The 19,327-nt window shown below is 43.1% G+C and overlaps 1 protein-coding gene and 1 pseudogene across 1 annotated transcript in view; one reads left to right on the forward strand and one right to left on the reverse strand.

The window, feature by feature from the left end:
- RASSF8 (Ras association domain family member 8) overlaps nucleotides 1-19,327 on the reverse strand; it is a 130,030-nt gene that overhangs the window by 95,365 nt on the left and 15,338 nt on the right. The gene's annotated exons all lie outside the window — the stretch shown is intronic.
- LOC136165345 (tigger transposable element-derived protein 1-like) overlaps nucleotides 2,484-19,327 on the forward strand; it is a 32,584-nt pseudogene continuing 15,740 nt past the window's right edge.

A 19,327-nucleotide genomic window follows, 5' to 3' on the forward strand; every position in this document is an offset into this window, starting at 1 on the left:
CACAGCTCATGTACTGTTGAAGAGTTATTTTCAGAAGATCAATTGCAGAGTTTGGTGAAAGTTGTCTCAAATTATCTAGGTGTCTTTCCTGAAGATCCTTTACTCCAGCTTGAGTTGGCTCCAAGCCAAGAACACTGTTAAATGCATCCAGATGAAAGGACGAACATAACCACGCTAATAGAAGCTGTGTTTCCTAAAAGAACACTTACCAGAAAAATGTGACACTGCGACACACGAAAGAAGACATCAAGCAAGCGCTGAGAACAGCAGGACAGCTGGTGTGGCCCAGTGATTAGGGCAGAACGCGTGGCTGGGTTAATGTTTTAACAGGAAACAAATGGGAGAGGAAGTTAGGAAGGATAAAGACCTGAAGAATAGAAAAGGAAGCAGAAACAGGCTCCTTTGGCAAAGGACATATCATAAAGCTGTCTTTGCCACTGCTTAGAAAGTTCAAGGCTCTGGGAAGGCACAGTGATTTTCAGAAGAATTTAGGTGGAACTGCTATACCCCTCTGAACCCCTATACTCCAAGACTGGGACAAACTCAAAGAAATTAACTGTCCTTTAATATAAATGAAGTAAACTACAAAGGTTAAAAAAAAAACCAAACACCTGATAGAGTTGTGAATTGTTATCAGCAGATAACAATTTCTCTGAACACAATGAAAAGATTCTTTGGCAGCTTCCACAGTCTGTTGTGTTATTTGTCAGACCTACGCCCCTCCTGCATCATGGAATTCTGTCTCGTTTCTTCTTTATAGTTCCAGCACCTAGCACCAAATCTAGCACACTCAATAAACGAGGATGAAGGGCAGGCCAGGAGGAGGGTCTAGATAAAGCAGGAATTTGACATGCTATTTCCTGAGGTGGCAAATGCAGGCAGCCAGCTGACAAATTTCTCTTTTCCTTTTCTCCCTACAAGGAAGGACTGGTGGGGGAGACTGGAGGAGGGTAATTTTTTTAACTGAAAGAAAACGATTTATAACTAACAAACTTGTGGCTTTATTTTTGCATTAATATAAATGAAAGCTCAAATACTAATTTCAACTGCCACTCCCCAATCACCCTGGAAATTTTCCTAAATACTACAGATTGATCTAGGTAACCTCTTCCTAGCTTATCAGATTTCATTATTCAGCTGGATTGCTATCAATTAACCATCTGTTTGTTCAATACTGCTGCCAGCCAACAGGAAAAACCCCAAGGTTGTTTTCAAAGACCTGACAGCTCTGACTAGAAGGTTGTTTGCATGGATGTTTTAAACTTTCTCCCAATTTTTTCCCTAACGGTCTCAAGAGAACTAATTTTAAAAAGCCCCTACCTAGGTGGTTCAGCGGTAAAGAATTTGCCTGCCAGTGCAGGAGCCACAGGAGACGCGGGTTTGATAAGATCCCCTGGAGGAGAAAATGGCAACCCCACACCAGTATTCTTGCCTGGAGAATCCCACGGACAGAGAAGCCTGGCGGACTGCGGCCTATGGGGTCGCAAAGAGTCGGACATGACTTAGTGACTAAATACGAGGGATTTCCTTTTTAAATAATGTGAATTAATTTCAAGTGACAATGATTTTCATTCTTCATTTAAAATAAGGGACGGTAGAAAATTTTTAGCCTGTGTTAAAAAAAAAAAATAATAAAGAGCAAAGAATATTCTACTACTAAAATTGAAAATTACTATAGTGTGTTGGCATGTTCAAGTACACTTTAAACAATTACCTAATTTCCTAAATTGCACTGTTTCAAAATTACATTAATCCTGAATAAATGTCATTTCAATACAAAGAAAAGTATAAGCAATAAGGCTACCTTAAGCTGAAGAAAAGAATATCTTTATGTTTAAACACTAGTTATGCCAGGCACTTGTGTGGATTACACTTTACCTATTTCTGAAACCTTATCACTTCTTGCCTGAATGTCTTAAAGAAGGGACATCCTTAGACCGCTTTTGGAATTCCCATCTCCCACAGTTTGTGGTCCACCTCTGATGTGCTCTCTCCCCTTGCTGAGAGCACACGGTATTGACTACAGTGCTGTGTTAATAATGTCCACTTTGGCTCCAGGCTAATTAAAAGAAAGCTGAGAGGGCAGATTGCACAGATCACAGCACCTATGGTAGATTCAACTCAGACCTTGTTCCAGTTCATACCAACTCACTGTGTAGTGATGAACTCCCAGGTGCGGGAAAACGGCAGAAACACAAGGGCTACAAGCGGGGAACAAGGATAAAGAAGGGGAAATTATTAAAGCCAACAGAAGCAGCAGCAAGTTGCAGAGAACTTCATCAGAGTTGTGAGAAGCCAATGACCACAGGTCAGACACGAGGGGAACTCAGAGAGTAAGCCAATGGATATCTCATCTCCACACACTTTAGAAAGAAACTGGGTTAGGAGGGCAGAGGGGCTCCCCTAAAAGGCAAGCTGCCCTGGTATGCTGTGCAGTCTGCATCTCCAAAGGCCCCAAAGGCACATGGAATCCAGGAGTCCCGATGGCCCTGCTGACCCAAGAAGCGCAAGGTCACATGCACCATATGAAGTCAGGGCTCCAAAGAGGAAACTGGCCTTGTCCTCTGCACGTCCTAGAGGCAGCACAGCCCACAATCTCCCCTAGCTCTGCTGAAGCGACTTTGGAACAGTCAGACCCTCCCTGGGCCTCAGGGTCTCATCTGCAGGACCAGCTCTGGGGAATGAGTGCAGCTGAGTGTCTGCTCACTGGCAACATCCCTCTGGCACTGGAAGACCACAGGATCCTGGAGGAGGAGAACCTGATGAATGTCAACCATCAAGGCCATGCCACCTTCCTGGTGCAGGAAGAACCCAGATTGGGATGCTGGGGAAACCAGACTAGATGCAAGTATCTCAGCCCTTTCAGACTGAGGGCGGGCTCGCCTCAGGCCAGAGACCAAGAGAACTGTCTGCTTCTTTTGGGGTTGCTCTCAACACTGCAGTTTACAGCCTTTTCTGTGTGAAGCCACTGTTCTAAGTACTTTATGCATATTACTTCATTTATTTTTGTTAATTCATTAAGAATATCTCATTTTATTTTCCTTAAGCCACAGACTTTATTGTTTGAATATTTGCAACTATTATTCTATACACAAATTTTAATTTCTTACAAAACTCTATATTCTGTATTGCTAGGTCACTTCACTCTCCATTTTATGCCACATTTCCATCCAGAACTACTTCCCCAAATCACAATCTGCCTGATTATACGCTGATGGTCAGTTGCTAAATTGTGTCCAACTCTTTGCGATGCCATGGACTGTAGCCCACCAGGCTCCTCTGTCCATGGGATTCTCCAGACAAGAATACTGGAGTGGGTTGCCATTTCCTTTCCTAATCCCTGATTTTCTGATGACATGGGGTGGTTAGACAGCTCACAACCCAGCCCCCTGCCGCCATGCACAACACCCCCACCTCTGCCCCCCGCTAGCAAACAGCAGTCAGCACAGGTGCCCAGTCCTGCTACTACAGTCTGTGTTCTGAAGCTCCCCCAAACACAGCCTCTGGCAGGGAACCCGGCAGCTGGCTCTCCTGACTGGAAGGCCTTCTCTCCCCCAGAGGACTGATATCAGCCATCCCTCCCTAACTTGCACATCAGTAAGATGGGGTAAGACCACCACTTTCTCCCCATTGAAACAGAATATTTTTATGTGAAAATGACTAACCAATATATGAAAAGATGCTCTACACCAAGGGTCCCCAACCCCTAGATTGGTACCAGTTCATCGTCTGTTAGGAACTGGGCTGCACAGCAGGAGGTAAGTGGTGGGTAGAAAGTGATGAAGAACCAAAGAGCCTCTTGATGAAAGTGAAAGAGGAGCGTGGAAAACTTGACTTAAAACTCAACATTCAGAAAATTAAGATCATGGCATCTGGTCCCATCGCTTCATGGCAAATAGATAGGGAAACAATGGAAACAGTGAGAGACTTTATTTTTGGGGGCTCCAAAATCACTGCAGATGGTGACTACAGCCATGAAATTAAAAGACGCTTGCTCCTTGGACTTCCCTGGTGGCTCAGACGGTAAAGTGTCTGTCTACAATGTGGGAGACCTGGGTTCAATCCCCGGTTTGGGAAGATTCCTTGCAGAAGGAAATGGCAACCTACTACAGTACTCTTGCCTAGAAAATCCCACGGACGGTGGAGCCTGGTGCAGGCTACTGTCCACGGGGTCGCAAAGAGTTGGACACGACTGAGCAACTTCACTTTCTTTCTTTCATTTTGCTCCTTGGAAGAAAAGTTCTATGCTAGACAGTGTATTAAGAAGCAGAGACATTACTTTGCCAACAAAGGTCCATCTAGTCAAGACTATGGTTTTTCCAGTAGTCATGTATGGATGTGAGAATTGGACTATAAAGAAAGCTGAATGCTGAAGAATTGATGCTCTTGAACTGTGGTGTTGGAAAAGACTCTTGAGAGCCCCTTGGGCAAGGATATCCAACCAGTCAATCCTAAAGGAGATCAATCCTGAAGAATTCATTGGAAGGACTGATGCTGAAGCTGAAACTCCAATACTTTGGCCATCTGATGCGAAGAACTGACTCATTTGAAAAGACCCTGATGCTGGGAAAGATTGAAGGCGGGAGGAGAAGGTGACGACAGAGGATGAGATGGTTGGATGGCATCACTGACTCGATGGGCAGAGTTTGAGTAGGCTCCAGTAGTTGGTGATGGACAGGGAAGCCTGGTGTGCTGCAGTCCGTGGGGTTGCAAAGAGTCGTACATGACTGAGTGAACAGAACTGAGCAAGCAAAGCTTCATCTGTATTTCCAGCCAATCCCCATCACCTGCATTACCACCTGAGCTCTGCCTCCTCTGGTTCTGCACAGCATTACATTCTCATAGGAGCTCGAATCTTACTGTGAACTCTGTGTGTGAGGGATCTAGGTTGCCCACTCCTTACGAGAATCATCCGGAAACCATCCCCCTGACACCTGTCCCAGTCTGTGGAAAAACTATCTTTTACAAAACCAGTCCCTGGTGCCAAAAAGGTTGGAGACTTCTGCTCTACACTGTATGTCATCAGGGAAATGCAAATGAACACAGTGAGATCCACTATATGCTTATTAGAATGGCCCAAATCTGGAACAGACATCACCAGAGGCTGGTGAGACTGTGGAGCAACAGGAACTCATTCACTGCTGGTGGGAATGCAAGATGACACGGTCACTTCAGAAGGTGGTTTGGTGGTTTTCTTATTAAACTAAACATATTCTTACCATACAATTCTGCAACTGTTCTCCTTGGTACTGACCCAAACGAGTTAAAAACTATGTGCACAAAACACCTGCACATGGGTATTTGCAACAGGTTTATTCATAACTGCCAAAACTTGAAAGTACCCAAGATGTCCTCCAACAGATGAATGGATAAATAAACTATGCCACATCCAGACAATGGAATATTACTTAGGATTAAAAAGAAATGAGCTAACAAGCGCTGAAAAGACATAGAGGAAACATAAACGCCTATTACTAAGTGAAAGAGCCAATCTGAAGAGGCTGCACGCTACAATTCCAATGATATGACATTTAGGAATAGGCAAAACCATGGAGACAGTAAAAAGACTAGGGGTTGCCAGTGGTTAGGAGACAGGGTGAGATGAATGGGCAGAGCACAGAGGATTTTCAGGGCAGTGAAAATACTCACCATGAGGTTATAATGGTGGATATATATCATTATTTGTATGTCATTAGGATACATTTGTCCAAACACACAGAATGTACAATACCAAAAGCGAACAGTAATGTAAACCATGGGCTTTTGACCACAAAGACGTGTTACTGTAGGCTAGTCAGCTGTAACAAAATGTGTCACTCTGGTAGAGGGATGTGGATGATGGGGTAAGCTATGTGTATGAGGGGTGGGGGTAAACAGGAAATCTCTGTACCTCCCCCTTGATCTTACTGTAAATCTAAAACTGCTTTAAAAGATGAAGTCTTCAAAGTCATGCCCAACAATAGCTGGCACACTGCAGATACCCAATCATTGCTAATTCACTTCTTCACCTCATGTAATCACTACCTAGACCGAGGCCACCCTTGGCCCAGCCCTCCATGTTTATATCTAGCTGAGGCCCTGGTCATGCTGGCTCCCTGCACAGCCAAAGAGCAATCACAGGACGGAGACTGCTTTTACTCCCAAAAGCACCAGGTGAAACTACCCAGTGTGTGTGCCCCTGTGATGGACACAACCTGAATCTAGGGATGCCCTGGGAGCTATGGGGAGCAGAGGACTTGTCTGAAGCCAGCAACAAAAGATCCCCCGTTTCTGAGCTGTTGGCTGGTATACTATTATAACATGCCACAGGCCCACGGTTATAGCGTTGGACAGAAAAAAAAAAAAAACCAAAAAACCTTTAGCAAACCACAGAACAACTGTGGGATGTTTTTTAGAACATCTTTCTGTACAGTGCAGCAAAGGCACGTTACCCTCAGAGTTTACCTGAGAGTTCGCTCCTACTTCTACCAGCCAACAGACCGGGGGAAATCAAAACCCCACACTCAGAATCTACATGACCTGCATCTGAAACATGAAAGGCTCACAAGCCGCCGGCATCACCACCCTGGATGTTTTCCTCTGGACACATTCCAGCTCGTTAATGTTCAGAAAACTTGGCTCCCAAACGGCCTGATTTGCATGGAAGATTTATTACCTGTGTTGATCCCTCCTTGGCTTTTTCGACTTAAATTATTTTCATTAAATGTTAAATACGGACAAAATATAAAGAATGAGATGGTTAGATAGTGTCACTGACTCAATGGACATGAATCTGAGCAAACTTCAGGAGATAGTGAAGGACAGGGAAGCCTGGCGTGCTGCAGCCCATGGGGTCAGAGTCAGACATGACTCAGCAACTGAACAACAACAAAGAATTTCAAGGGAGCAGACATTTGTGTACCCATAACCAATTTTACAAAGAAAAAGTAGATTACTAAAACCTCTGAAGCTCCTCTTGACTCTTCCTTATACACTTCCCTTATCCTCCACTAGCAGGTAATAACTCTCCTAAATTCTGTGTTTATTCTTGCCTTTTAAAAATAGTCAAATCACACCTCTGTATCCCTAAACTACTGCATCCCTAAGACCTACTGTTTAGTGTGCTCAAATCTCCGAACCTCATCTAAGTAGAATCAGACCACATATGATCTTTGCAATATGCTTTTTCCGCTCAACATTCTGTTGATACATGAATCAGTGATCCATTCATTTTCAAAGCTGGGAAAGTGGCTGACATGCACAGGTGTGGGCTGAGGCTAGCTGTTTCTGGGCAGCATCCCTTCTGACTGAGTAGGGCCACGCTCTACTGGCTGTTCATCAGCTTCAGTACCACCCCATCCTACAGCGGCTCACTGTATAAACTACACCACAGCTATGTTTGATACAACCGATCTTTTGTTTTCTCCCAGGTGTTCTGTGGTGGGCCACGGAAAGTGCTGTGAACAGTGGTGGCCATAGCAATATCCATGTTTTCAACTTCATTAAAATCAGTTTTCCTCAAAACTGTGGTAATGACCATTGTGATTTGTAAAATTTCCTAGATAAAATCCAACTTATTTTTTTTAATGAAAAAGTGCAAATTAGAAAGGAAAACAGCAAAGAACACTACCCTTAGAAAGATATGATCAGTTTCTCAAAACGTTGGCTTAAATGATACACATGTATCTGTATGTCTACACGTCAGTAAATGAGTGCCTTACTATGGGTCACAGTCAAAAGGCTCAGAATCACCTTCTAGTTGATTAACTCTCTTTGCCTATGTCAAATTTACCATTAAGCCTGTTTGATTTTTAAATTCCAATTATATATTTAATTTCTCAAAGCTCTATTTAGTTTCCAGACCTCCTCTGTCATGGTTACATTCATTTGCTATTTACTCGCATTTTTGACCTCAATTCTCCAGTACAAAGCTATTTTATGTTCTCTGTCTGACAACTATATCTGGAATCACTACATGTCTAATTCTGTTCCTGCTATTTTGGCTGGTTCTATTGGTGACACTTTGCTTTACTTGTCTGTTTCATAGTTTTTGACTGTGAGTTAAGGTTTCTTGTGGTTACATCTTTTTTAACTTTTTGAAGCCTAGGTTGAAGAAAGATTCCTCCAGAAAGACCCTGTGCCTGCTTCTGCCTTGAGCTACTATGCTGGAACCACTGTTCACAACTGTATATATTTCCCTCTTTGGGGGCTCGCCTGAATAGATCCAAATTAGGACTGTAAACCTGCATGGATACTGGTCACTGGTTATAAAATATTAGATAGGCAGTTTTCCTTCGAGTTGCTAAGGGGCTGGGAGGAGGTCGGGGGAAAGCTGTGTTTCTTGTTCAACACTGCACTATGGAAGTAGCCTTCAGGGAGGTGGTCCCAGATTTCTGTAGAGACATCTCATATCAAACACTTTCCTCTAGCACAGACTCTGGGCTTTGTCTCCTGTCTCCAAAGCAACAGGAGGCCGAGGAAATCAAAGCATACATTTGCTGAATTTGGCAAGCGCTCTCACACTGAATGTCCACTCACCTCTCTGGGTTCTCACTTTCACTTTCAGTCCAATGTTCCTTTCTCAACAATTTTATAGCCATATTTATGAAATTTATCTAGCATTTTTATTTTTAGTTTGTGGTGGAAGAATAGTGTATACAGTCTCAAATACAAACAGAAATGCAAGTTTGGGCTAACTTCTTAAACAAACAGTATTTCCTATCAGCTTGTACTAAACTTGTTCAACTAAAACCATTAGGTCTTTTTCATAAACTGTGTTGAGTTTCCTCATTTCTGTACTTGTGTAACTGTTATTATCTTGAATCTAAATGCAGAAATTCATATCCTGACCGATTACACTTAGTCTTTTAGTGTTTCAGTCATTGTTTTAAGTCATTAAAATCATTCTGAATGCTCAATCTGCCATTTTTAGATTTTTATCTACGTCCTCAGGCTTTTCCATTCACCAACTTGATTAACACATGCCTATAGATTAATCCCAAGTTGAAAAAGACGTGGACTATCATATCATTCAGTATATAATTCACTATGAAAATAATTTCTGGAAACAACTGATATATCCAGAAAGTAGCACCTAATATCTCCAATATTATACAGGATGTTTGCCTAGAAATGTGCTTTTCTATCATTGAAATCAGTGTTTTATTATCTTTACCTCAGTGCCATTTAAGGATGATTATAAAGACGTTTTAATAGAGACCCTTGACATGGGGATTGCTATGCTTCCATCACATACCACAAGTTAAATTTGATACAGACGTGAAAGTAGGCGAGTAGGTTAAAGTTAACAAGAAGGATGCCTTTGAAAACTATAAGGTAGAAATCATCAATCACCCTTTAAGTGGTGCAGACAAGTAAAACCCTGACAGTAACAGCAAGATCCTTCAGGAAAGGCTGAGAGTCACTCTGAGGTGAACACTCCTTTGTTTCAATGATTAATTTTACAAGAAGCAGCACAGCCATCCAGCATGCCTGCCTCATTCCACCTCTATGGGAAAGAGATCAGCAACTAAAAAACACATTAATGTTACGTTAGGTGACCACGTAATTTATCATTCAGGACAAAAGTTCATCTTCTATGCCAAAATAAGAAAAGTGAAGCAGGCCTGACCCAGCAGATCAGGAGAGAATTCACCCTAACAATATATGTCTTTCCTTTTTTAATAAAACAATTGCCTCAGTATTTCCTTATACTGCCTATAAACCCCTAAAAAGCACTCATCCATTGCTTATTTTCTACTGGACAAAATCTAAATTTGCAGTATAATATGCTAATAATGTCCTTTAACACTCCTCAATATTATATTTAATATATTGTTTAAGGCTGGCAGTTTGATATCCTTCATTCTTAAGATGAAGGTTTTTTTTTCTTTTTAAAAGAAACTTTTGATTTTATATTGGAGTGTAGCTGATTACCAATGATATGATAGCTTCCGGTGGTCAGCAAAGGGATTCCGCCATACATATACATGCATTCATTCTCCCCCAAACTCCCACCACATTCAGGCTACACACAGCACTGAGCAGAGTTCCACGTGCCATACAGTAGGATCTTGCTCGTTTTCCATTTTAAACACAGCAGTGTGGACGTGTTGATCCCAAGCTTCCTTACTATCTCTTTCCCCATCTTCCCTCCCTGGAAACCACACGTTTGTTCTCTAAGTCTGAGTCTGTTTCTGATTGTTATTTTTTTTTCCATTTATTTTTATTAGTTGGAGGCTAATTACTTTACAATATTGTAGTGGTTTTTGCCATACATTGACATGAATCAGCCATGGAGTTACATGTATTCCCCATCCCGATCCCCCCTCCCACCTACCTCTCCACCCGATCCCTCTGGGTCTTCCCAGTGCACCAGCCCCGAGCACTTGTCTCATGCATCCAACCTGGGCTGGTGATCTGTTTCACCATAGATAATATACATGTTTCGATGCTGTTCTCTCGAAACATCCCACCCTCGCCTTCTCCCACAGAGTTAGATGAAGGTTTTAAAGGAATTTATCTTAAAAAAAAAAAAAATCCCTGAATTAAAATCTCATTCCATGACTTTAAAAAAAAAATCAGCTTGATTTTAATTATTCTTGAAATGAGACTATCCCGACAGTCCAACATTTCCATCCCCCGGCAGAGGCTCCTCAGGTCCTCTCTCCCAAGCCTAGGACCTTAGCGCTGCCCCAGCTCCACTCGAACCAGCTAACAGGGGACACTGTGAAAGCTGTCAAAGCACAAACCCACCTTCCATTATCTGGGATTTTGTTGTCTGACCAAAGTAAGCGGTTTTCTTTTTTTTTTTTTTAAGAATGGAAGTTACCCCCAAATTCCAAACATATGACTTCTCTGAAAAAAAAATCTTGAAGATTTGTCAAACCCTGGTCCACCCATGTGTCCCAAGGGCAGAGATCAGCTGGAGCTGAGCAGGGACTGCCCCCCTCGCCCCCTTAGGTGATTCCGTGCTAAGTTGCCACAGTCCTCACCACTCATCTTTATACCAAAGCCACTTTTCCCTTCATGCCAACTCCCTGCCTGCTGCAATGAGTGCAAACTCTACCATAAAGGGCTTGTAAATAAACACGCACCCCCACAGACGAGCAGGCTCACTCATGCAAGACCGGGGCACCGCGCGCCCAGAGCCTCCAGCACCGCCCCAGGCAGCATCCTTGCTCCGCGCAGGCTCCTGCTCAGCTCTCTGCTTCTCCACACGCCAGCCTCATTCTAGCAGACCAGCTTCCCCAGCGGGCACCTAACTTTCTGTCGAAGAAATCTCTCCAAGGCTATTTTCTCATTTGTTAAATGAGTAAATTTACCTCACAGAAATTGTGAAGATAAACGAAAATGTGAGTGAAGAACTTACCACAGCCCTGAACATATGATAACCACTTAGTTCATGCGTCTTACTATTATTTAGGTCAATAAACCCTCAAGTAAAATCAAGAATGAGCCACTGAAATAAAATAACTTTTGGATAAGTCAACTATACTTTACTAAAAAATACAAAAAAAGAAAAGAAACCCCACAAAAAATCCTGTTTTATGGAATTTATTGGGTTTGAAAAAGTTATAATTTGCTTGCTTTTAAAGACAAGATAACAAAACTATTACATAAATAAAAAACAATAAATTCAGCTGCATCACATAACCACATAGTGGAGAGCAGGCACCTGTGACCCAGAGGGACATTCACTCAGAAGGGCTGGAGAAATTTCCAGAACTGTTTTGTGCTAATTTCCCCATTCTCCTCATCTAGGCAACAATTATATTTCTTGTAAGGTGCTTTTAGGGAAAGCACAGAAATGATTACAGAAGAAGAGTAAAGGCTCCATAGAGAGCATAATGGTTACTCCATCTTTTTAACCCAAAAAACTGACCACTTTACTGCATGTATGTATGTGCTTTTTTCTTAAAATAGAACACGTGAAGGAAGTCTGGTTTTTCTTTCTCTAGAGAGAAAGTCACATGTAATTATGAGTAATAGGGCACACTGACGCACTTAGCCAAAACAAATAACAACAAAATGTCCACATTTGTCTCATTAGGACAAACTCACTGCAGGCTTTTAAAGACATGGCATGTTTGCTTGAGTCAGTTTTTAACCATGAGAGAAGGGTACTTAGAAAATGTGATAAAAACATAAAAACATAGACCTAAGGATGAAACCCAGTTTCTCACATGTGATGTTTTAAATCAACACTCTGAGGTTTGCCACTGTGAACCTCAGTTTAAGGGTCTTCTCCAAGAGGCCTTCCCTGATTCTCCTCTCCCATCTCCTACAAAGAGAGCTGGCCCCTGCCTCCCTGAGTCCTGACTCCACCTCAGCAGTGGAAACTGTTGAACCATCCTCAAGCCTTGTGAGATTTCCTCAAGGCGCTGTCTCTGTGTCGCCATCGCTCAACTCAGGACAAAGAATACAGGAGCACCCGCCTCTCATCCGCAGTGAAGCTTCAGGATGAAATGGCAGCTGAAGTCCACAGAGGTGGAGCCACGCCTGAGTTAGAACCTGAGCTCTTCTGCCCCACTCTTCCACCCCTGCGAGTCTGGGGAAATTATTCTGTGCATCAGTTTTTGCATAGAGTAAAAGGTGAGGAAAAAAAGTAGAGGCTCTCTGCGGTGGTTTTGAGAGTTAAATGAATTAATGCATACAAAGTGCTTAGGACCTGGCACATTACAAGTGCTCAGATACATTACACATCAAATGACTCTCATCATTTACAAATCAGCCTACATTTCCTCAGACTCCTCAGCTCAGTGCTACCTCACGCTTCTGGAGACGACCACAAAGGCTCTCCTCATTGCCAGAAGTGAAGTCCATACCCTACTTGGCTTCCATCTTCAGCCTCAGTGCAGCTGGCTAGTTCTTTGTTCATGAGGCCGTCTCCCTCACGTTTGGGAGGGCGCTTCTCTGTCTTTCTCTCTAATTTACCTTCCTGCCCGAACCAGTGTGAGTGCTCCCCGCAGCTGACTCTCTTCTTCACCAGCTTCCAGCACAAGCTTATCTAGTCACTGTTTTTCATCTACTACTGCCACATGTTGGTAAGTAGAGTGGAAAATTCAACATATTTTTCCTTTGGGGGATAGCAATAGAATATAGTGACATATAGGTTAAATTTAAATTAAGACTTAGGAAAAAAAAAATGTATGCATGCCATTGCCTCACATCTATTCTACAGGTAATGCATCCAACCTCTCTCCCCAAATCATGTATATCAAGTTTAACTACCAAACTGCATCTACCACATACTCGAATATGTAAATATTTGCACATAGCATTCACCAGGCTGTAGCTTGTTTAAAGTGTTTGTATGTATGAGTGGGTGTCAAAACCTTAACTTTACCTCAGCTAGAAATGTTTAACTCTTTAGCCCATATTTTTTCTTAGAAAATTACACCTGAGACTCACTCAGTCTTTAGGCTGTCTAAAGTTGGTATAATGCAAATAGACATTAAGCAGATAATACACACATGTCTTACCCATGTTACCTTATTTTAGGCAAAACCCACTTTCCACATTTTGTTGAGACTATTCTCTAATCAAACTAATGTGATTGCTAATAAGCACACCTCTCTTTTTTATTAAACAGAGTACTCAAATAATAATGTAACCTTCCAAGATATCGCAACAGCCGAGATGAGTTTCAACGTCTGTAATACACTTTTGGAAGCATTTCAGCAGAAACAGCCTGTGCTAGTCTGTGACAGTGCTGAGGCTGATGGGAGACGCAGTGCATTGTCCACGGGCGGGGGGCCCACACTCGAGAGGCTGTTACAACAGACGAATGCTTTGGGGACACTTAGCTCATTACCTGCTGGGTGGATTTTCTTCGGTGGAAGAAGCAGCTTGCTAATTAGTATCATGAGTGCTAGAAACAGGATCACATTGGTGAAATTACATAATTCTAGTAAGTGAGCTCGCTAGAGTGTTTCAAAGACACTTCTACCCTTGAATGAACAGGGTAAGATCACCTAGTAAAGCCTAAATCTCTGGTGGTAACTAAAAGACCAAGAACCTTCTCTGCCATGCTGTTGTCTGTTTTGAGTAAGCATTTCTCAAAAGGTGTACCAGAACATCTAGAGACACAAAGCTCAAAGCTTAAAAGTCAACTGCGTGTGTAGTAGTTGAGTTGAAACTTGCTTTTAACCTGACTGTGAGGTTGTAAGAGAACAGAGAAGCCCTGATGCTTCAGGCTTCTTTCGTAGACACCCTCATGTACTGACTCTCTCAAAAAAGACACCTAGAAGTTGGCCAAGACCAATGTGACTGTGGAAGAATGCTCTGGATACCTGTTATATTAGACGATGTGGTCTTTCTATGACTGAACTTGACATGGAGAATGTGAATGATGTTTAAGCCTACCATTCGCACACGTTTGCTGTGATAATCAAATAATTTAAAAGGTGTGAGATTGACCTGAAAACCGTAAGGCACCGCCATCAGGGGCAGTACTCTTATAACTTTACTGACTGCCCTTTGAAACTGAAGGACGCCGGCCTAGTTGTTGCCCTGCCTCTTTCCTGGATATGAATTTTACCCATGTGCCTGTTTCTTAAGGTTCTCAGCCCCTGGCTTTCGAATTGGCTCCCCACCAAAATACATGTACACATGCAGGTTTCTGTCTAAAATCTAAAACATTCTGGACTGCAAGTGAAACAATACTTATCATCTATTAACACAACTAATATCATTATTAATAAATTATATACATAGTAGTGTGTAATTAATGTAATAGTAAATAAATAAAGATAGGAATTAGGGAGTTTGGAGGTTTTGTGACTGCCACTGCAGGTATTCTTACTAAACAGGAGAGGCTGGCCAGTCTGGCTTCCAGATATATATGAGTATTATATTTAGGCATTGCCCCAGTCATTTAGGAGCTTAAAAATAACTTGATTTGACCTTAGAATTTTACAAAGTGTTCCAGATCGGCTCCCTCTATTGGAGGCTCAGAAGCCTCTGCATACTTGACTAGAGTCTCTTTTATTTTTTAAAATAGTATATTAGCCTATGAAGAGTTCCATCTTCATTTCCGAGACAGGCCTAACGCTGATAAACAAGTACTTACTTTTATCTATTCTCTCTTTGGTGCCTTTGTTATCAGTCTAGGAAATGCCTCCATTTCCCACACTTTCTTCAGAGACAAGAAGGACCAAGTCAGGGGGAGAGAGCACTTGAGGATCTGAACAGAGAAACGTGGCTCATTCGAGTCCCTCATCAACCACTAAGTGACCCCTCACTTCTATTCTCCAGGGGCTGCTCTTCTGAAAGAGAATGTGGTAAAACGATCTCCCAAGCCTCTCCCAGAGTCAACATCACCACACCTCTATAGGAATCCTACAGGTTAGTACTTGATGTCAGGGGTTCTTAATTATAAAAACCAGTATCTTCTCTCTTACTTATAGCCACCTCATAGCCTAGTTGTTCTCAATAGTGACTTTCAAAGGGCCAACTCTTGCTCTGGACAAAATCAAAGAGCATATTTATAGAGCAAGTTTCTCAGTTTTTTTTTTTTTTTCTTACTAGTATTTTTAATTGAGTACTTAACTTAGCAAGTCCTATTGCTTAAAAATGAGTCACAAAAGTAGTACACACTTAACTGTCTTAGCGTGCTAAACATCTGGAAGACGGAAAGACAATTTTCCTGCTAAATGTATGAAGTTAAGAATAAAAATTCTGATGATTTGAGTTGATTATTTCCAGAAAAAAAAAAATTGTCAGTTGAATGATAAATGCTTCCTAAGAAGTTAGGCTGTTCCTTAGAGAAAAAAATAATAAGATGGCTATGGGCAAACTCCCATATAAGCCAGTCAATGTCTATCTGTGTAATGATTATGGATGTAACCCATAATCTCAGCCATTTCAAAATACTTAAGTCACACCCAACGGGGATGAACCCACGTAAACATCTTGTTGATGTCATAACAGGGCAGGCATGCATTTATCAGCAGTCAGAATCAGTGGAATGGAAGGCCATGGCATAAGGACTTCATGGAAGGAACCCTGGACCAAAGAGGGTCCTGACGTTGCTATTTCTAATCCGTCCTCAAATTCTCCTAGCTGAACCATCTTGGGCTACTCATTTAGGCTTCTGGAAGTGATTTCTCTGACTGTAAATTATCTGATCTATTTCCAGTAACTGTTAACAGTCAAATTATATAATGAACACAAAAATGGTTGAAAAACGGAATTGTGGGACTTCCCTGGTGGTACAGTGGATCACAGTGGATAAGAATCCGCCTGCCAATGCAGGAGACACGGGATCAATCCCTGGTCCGGGAAGATTCCACACGCCGTGGAACAACGAAGGCTGTGGGCCCCAACTACTGAGCCCTCTCGGCTAGCGCCTGAGATCAGCCTCCGCAGCGAGAAGCCCGCGCACCGCAGCGAAGCGGAGCCTCTGCTGGCAACAGCTAGCGAAAGCCTGCGCCGAAACGAAGACCCAGCGCAGCCAAGAAGAAAGAAATAATTTTTTATTTAAAAAAGAGAAAAATAGGCCACACTCAACAGGGGAGATGCAGATCACATCCCCCAGAGACACATGACTGCCAGAACCAAGACCCTGAAAGGGACTGATAAGTGCGTCATGGGTGAAAAAAACAGAGAGAGAAAAACTGAATTGTGTTCTGAAAACAATCTAAAGTGAGGAGAATCAACACTGAGGGATTAAGCTTCAACCAGGGAAACATCCTTAAGATTCTAAACCCCAAATCAAAACTTTCCTGGTAATCTGTGCAAAACTAGGAGAGTCCCGGTCATGTGGAGTCACGATAAGGTGAACTGGTTTTTCTTTTTTTTTTTTTCTCTCTTTTGGCCACAGCCTGCAGCATGTGGGATCTCAGTTCCCTGACCAGTGATTGAACCCACGTCCCCCCGTAGTGGGGGGCTCCCCTGGTGTCTCAGACAGTAAAGGATCTGCCTATGATGTGGGAGACCTGGGTTCAATCCCTGGGTCAGGAAGATCCCTTGGAGGAGGGCTTGGCAACCCACTCCAGTATTCTTGTCTGGAAAATCCCATGGATAGAGAAGCCTGGCGGCTACAGTCCGTGGAGTAGCACAAAGTTGGACACAGCTTAGCGACTAACACTTTCACTTCTCTTTCCTCTGTAGTGGAAGCCCCGGGAGTCTTAAACCACTGGACCATCAGGGAAGTCCCAAGGTGTATTGTTTTCAACATAGCAGAGAGGACACTAGAGACAGTGATGGCCTGGGATGGAGAGAAGACCTGTAGAAAACTTGTTCACAAAAGTTCGGAATAAAGTCCAAATTCCTCAGTGCAGCAGGTAAGATACTCACTGTCAGGGCTCAGCCACATTTTAGCCCTGTTTCTCTTTACTCCCAACAACACCCCCAGACTGAGTGATTCTAGACACTGTGCTATGTCCCAAGGGAACCCTACATACCTACGATCCTGGGCTGGCCTCCACCGAGCTCCTCTTTCCAGCCCTGGGCCCACCTAACACCACTGTCCACCTGTCACATTTCTTTTGGTCCTTCAGTCCTCAGAGTGAACCATCTTCTAAATAGATTTCTCTGCTTTCCATGGTTGTAAGGAACAAGCCCTTCCTCTTTGCTTTTGCTATTATCTTTATTTCCATAAGGAGGCTTTTGAAAGTTCAAGTTTGCTTTGTTAACTGTAAGCTTCCTGAAAGGCAGAAGCCATTTCCTGTCTCTGTATTACCATCCACAGCATAGAGAATTCCTTGGACTTCACGTATGCTTCATGAATGCTTGTCGGTTGAATAAAAGGTGACCTCAATACACTGAACTGGAAGGCACAGAATCCTGGCTAATTCTGAAACAATCGCAACATTTCCCAATGTAAAATCTGAAGAGGTAGAACTCTTAATTCAGGACAGAGTTGGAAAAATTGTGTTTCTCATAACCAACACTGTCATCAACAAAAAACTAAGCAAGCTTCAGGACAAGGTGATATCCTTTCCCTGGGGAGGATCAATGACTCTTATGCTGAGCTCCTGCCATTCCCCACTCCACGATGCCCATTTAACCTTAGTGACACCAAGATTAGCTGCAGTTCTCCAACAGGCCACATTCCCCCTCCCACACTGTACCTTTGTATCTACTGTTTTATCTGTATGGAATACACATGGGAGAAAAAGCCTTTTCATCCTCAAGTCTCAGTTCACTCAGAGAGTGAACTTTCCTTTTAAACCTCCCCCTGATTTCCTCAGATAGACTAAGGACCACCTTTCCAGCAGTACTCACTTCCAGCCCCTCCCCCAGGATCCTACACCTCCACTTCATCATTATCACCTTCCAAAAATGATTTCTTCAAAAGGCCCAGCCCAGATTAAAAAGGAGCTCAAAGGCTGGTTCTTTTTCACTTTTGCATATCCAGCCCACAGGCCCTCAACAGATGCTGTCTGAAGGGAATCAACTATGAGTAAAGGTGCTTTACAAACTACCAACCTTGTTTACATTCATTGTAAGGACCGATGCGGAAGCTGAAACTCCAATCCTTTGGCCACCTGATGCGAAGAACTGACTCATTTGATAAGACCCTGACATTGGTAAAGATTAAAGGCGGGAGGAGAAGCGGATGACAGAGGATGAGATGGTTGGATGGCATCACCGACTCGACGGACATGAGTTTGAGAAGACTGTGGGAGCTGGTGGACAGGGAGGCCTGGTGTGCTGTAGCCCATGGGGTCGCAAAGAGTCGGACATGACTGAGCCACTGAACTGAACTGAACTAAATCTCGTTTACCTACAAATAGCTCATCTTCAGTGTTTACTAGGTGGGACAGTGGCAAAGAATCCGCCTGCCAAAATGGGAGACTTGGGTTTGATCCCTGGGTCGGGAAGATGCCCTGGAGAAGGAAATGGCAGCCCACTCCATTATTCTTGCCTGGGAAATCCCAAGGGCAGAGGAGCCCGGCAGACTACAGTCTTTAGGGTCGCAAACAGTCAGACAGGACTGAGTGACTGAGTGTGTGTGCACGCATGCGTGCACGCAGAGACACACACACACACAGACACACACACACCCCTAAGCTCTACAACGGGTTCAGGGTGAGCTGCTCAGCCACTGCTTTCCTTGGAAGAGGCTGACAAGCTAGATTGCATCCCCAGCAGTTTTTACCGGACCCAAGTACCACGCCCATAGAAATGACAGGTGGTGCTAATGGTAAAGAACCCGCGTGACAACGCAGGAGATATCAGAGATGCAGGTTCCATGCCTGGGTCATAAGATCACCTGGAGGAGGGCATGGCAACCCACTTCAGTATTCTTGCCTGGAGAATCCCATGGACAGAGGAGCCCTGGCAAGCTACTGTTCATAGCGTTGCAAAGAATTGGATATGACTGAAGCGACTTAGCACG

The sequence above is a fragment of the Muntiacus reevesi genome, chromosome 1 (genome assembly GCF_963930625.1).
Source record: "Muntiacus reevesi chromosome 1, mMunRee1.1, whole genome shotgun sequence".
Lineage (NCBI taxonomy): Eukaryota > Metazoa > Chordata > Mammalia > Artiodactyla > Cervidae > Muntiacus > Muntiacus reevesi.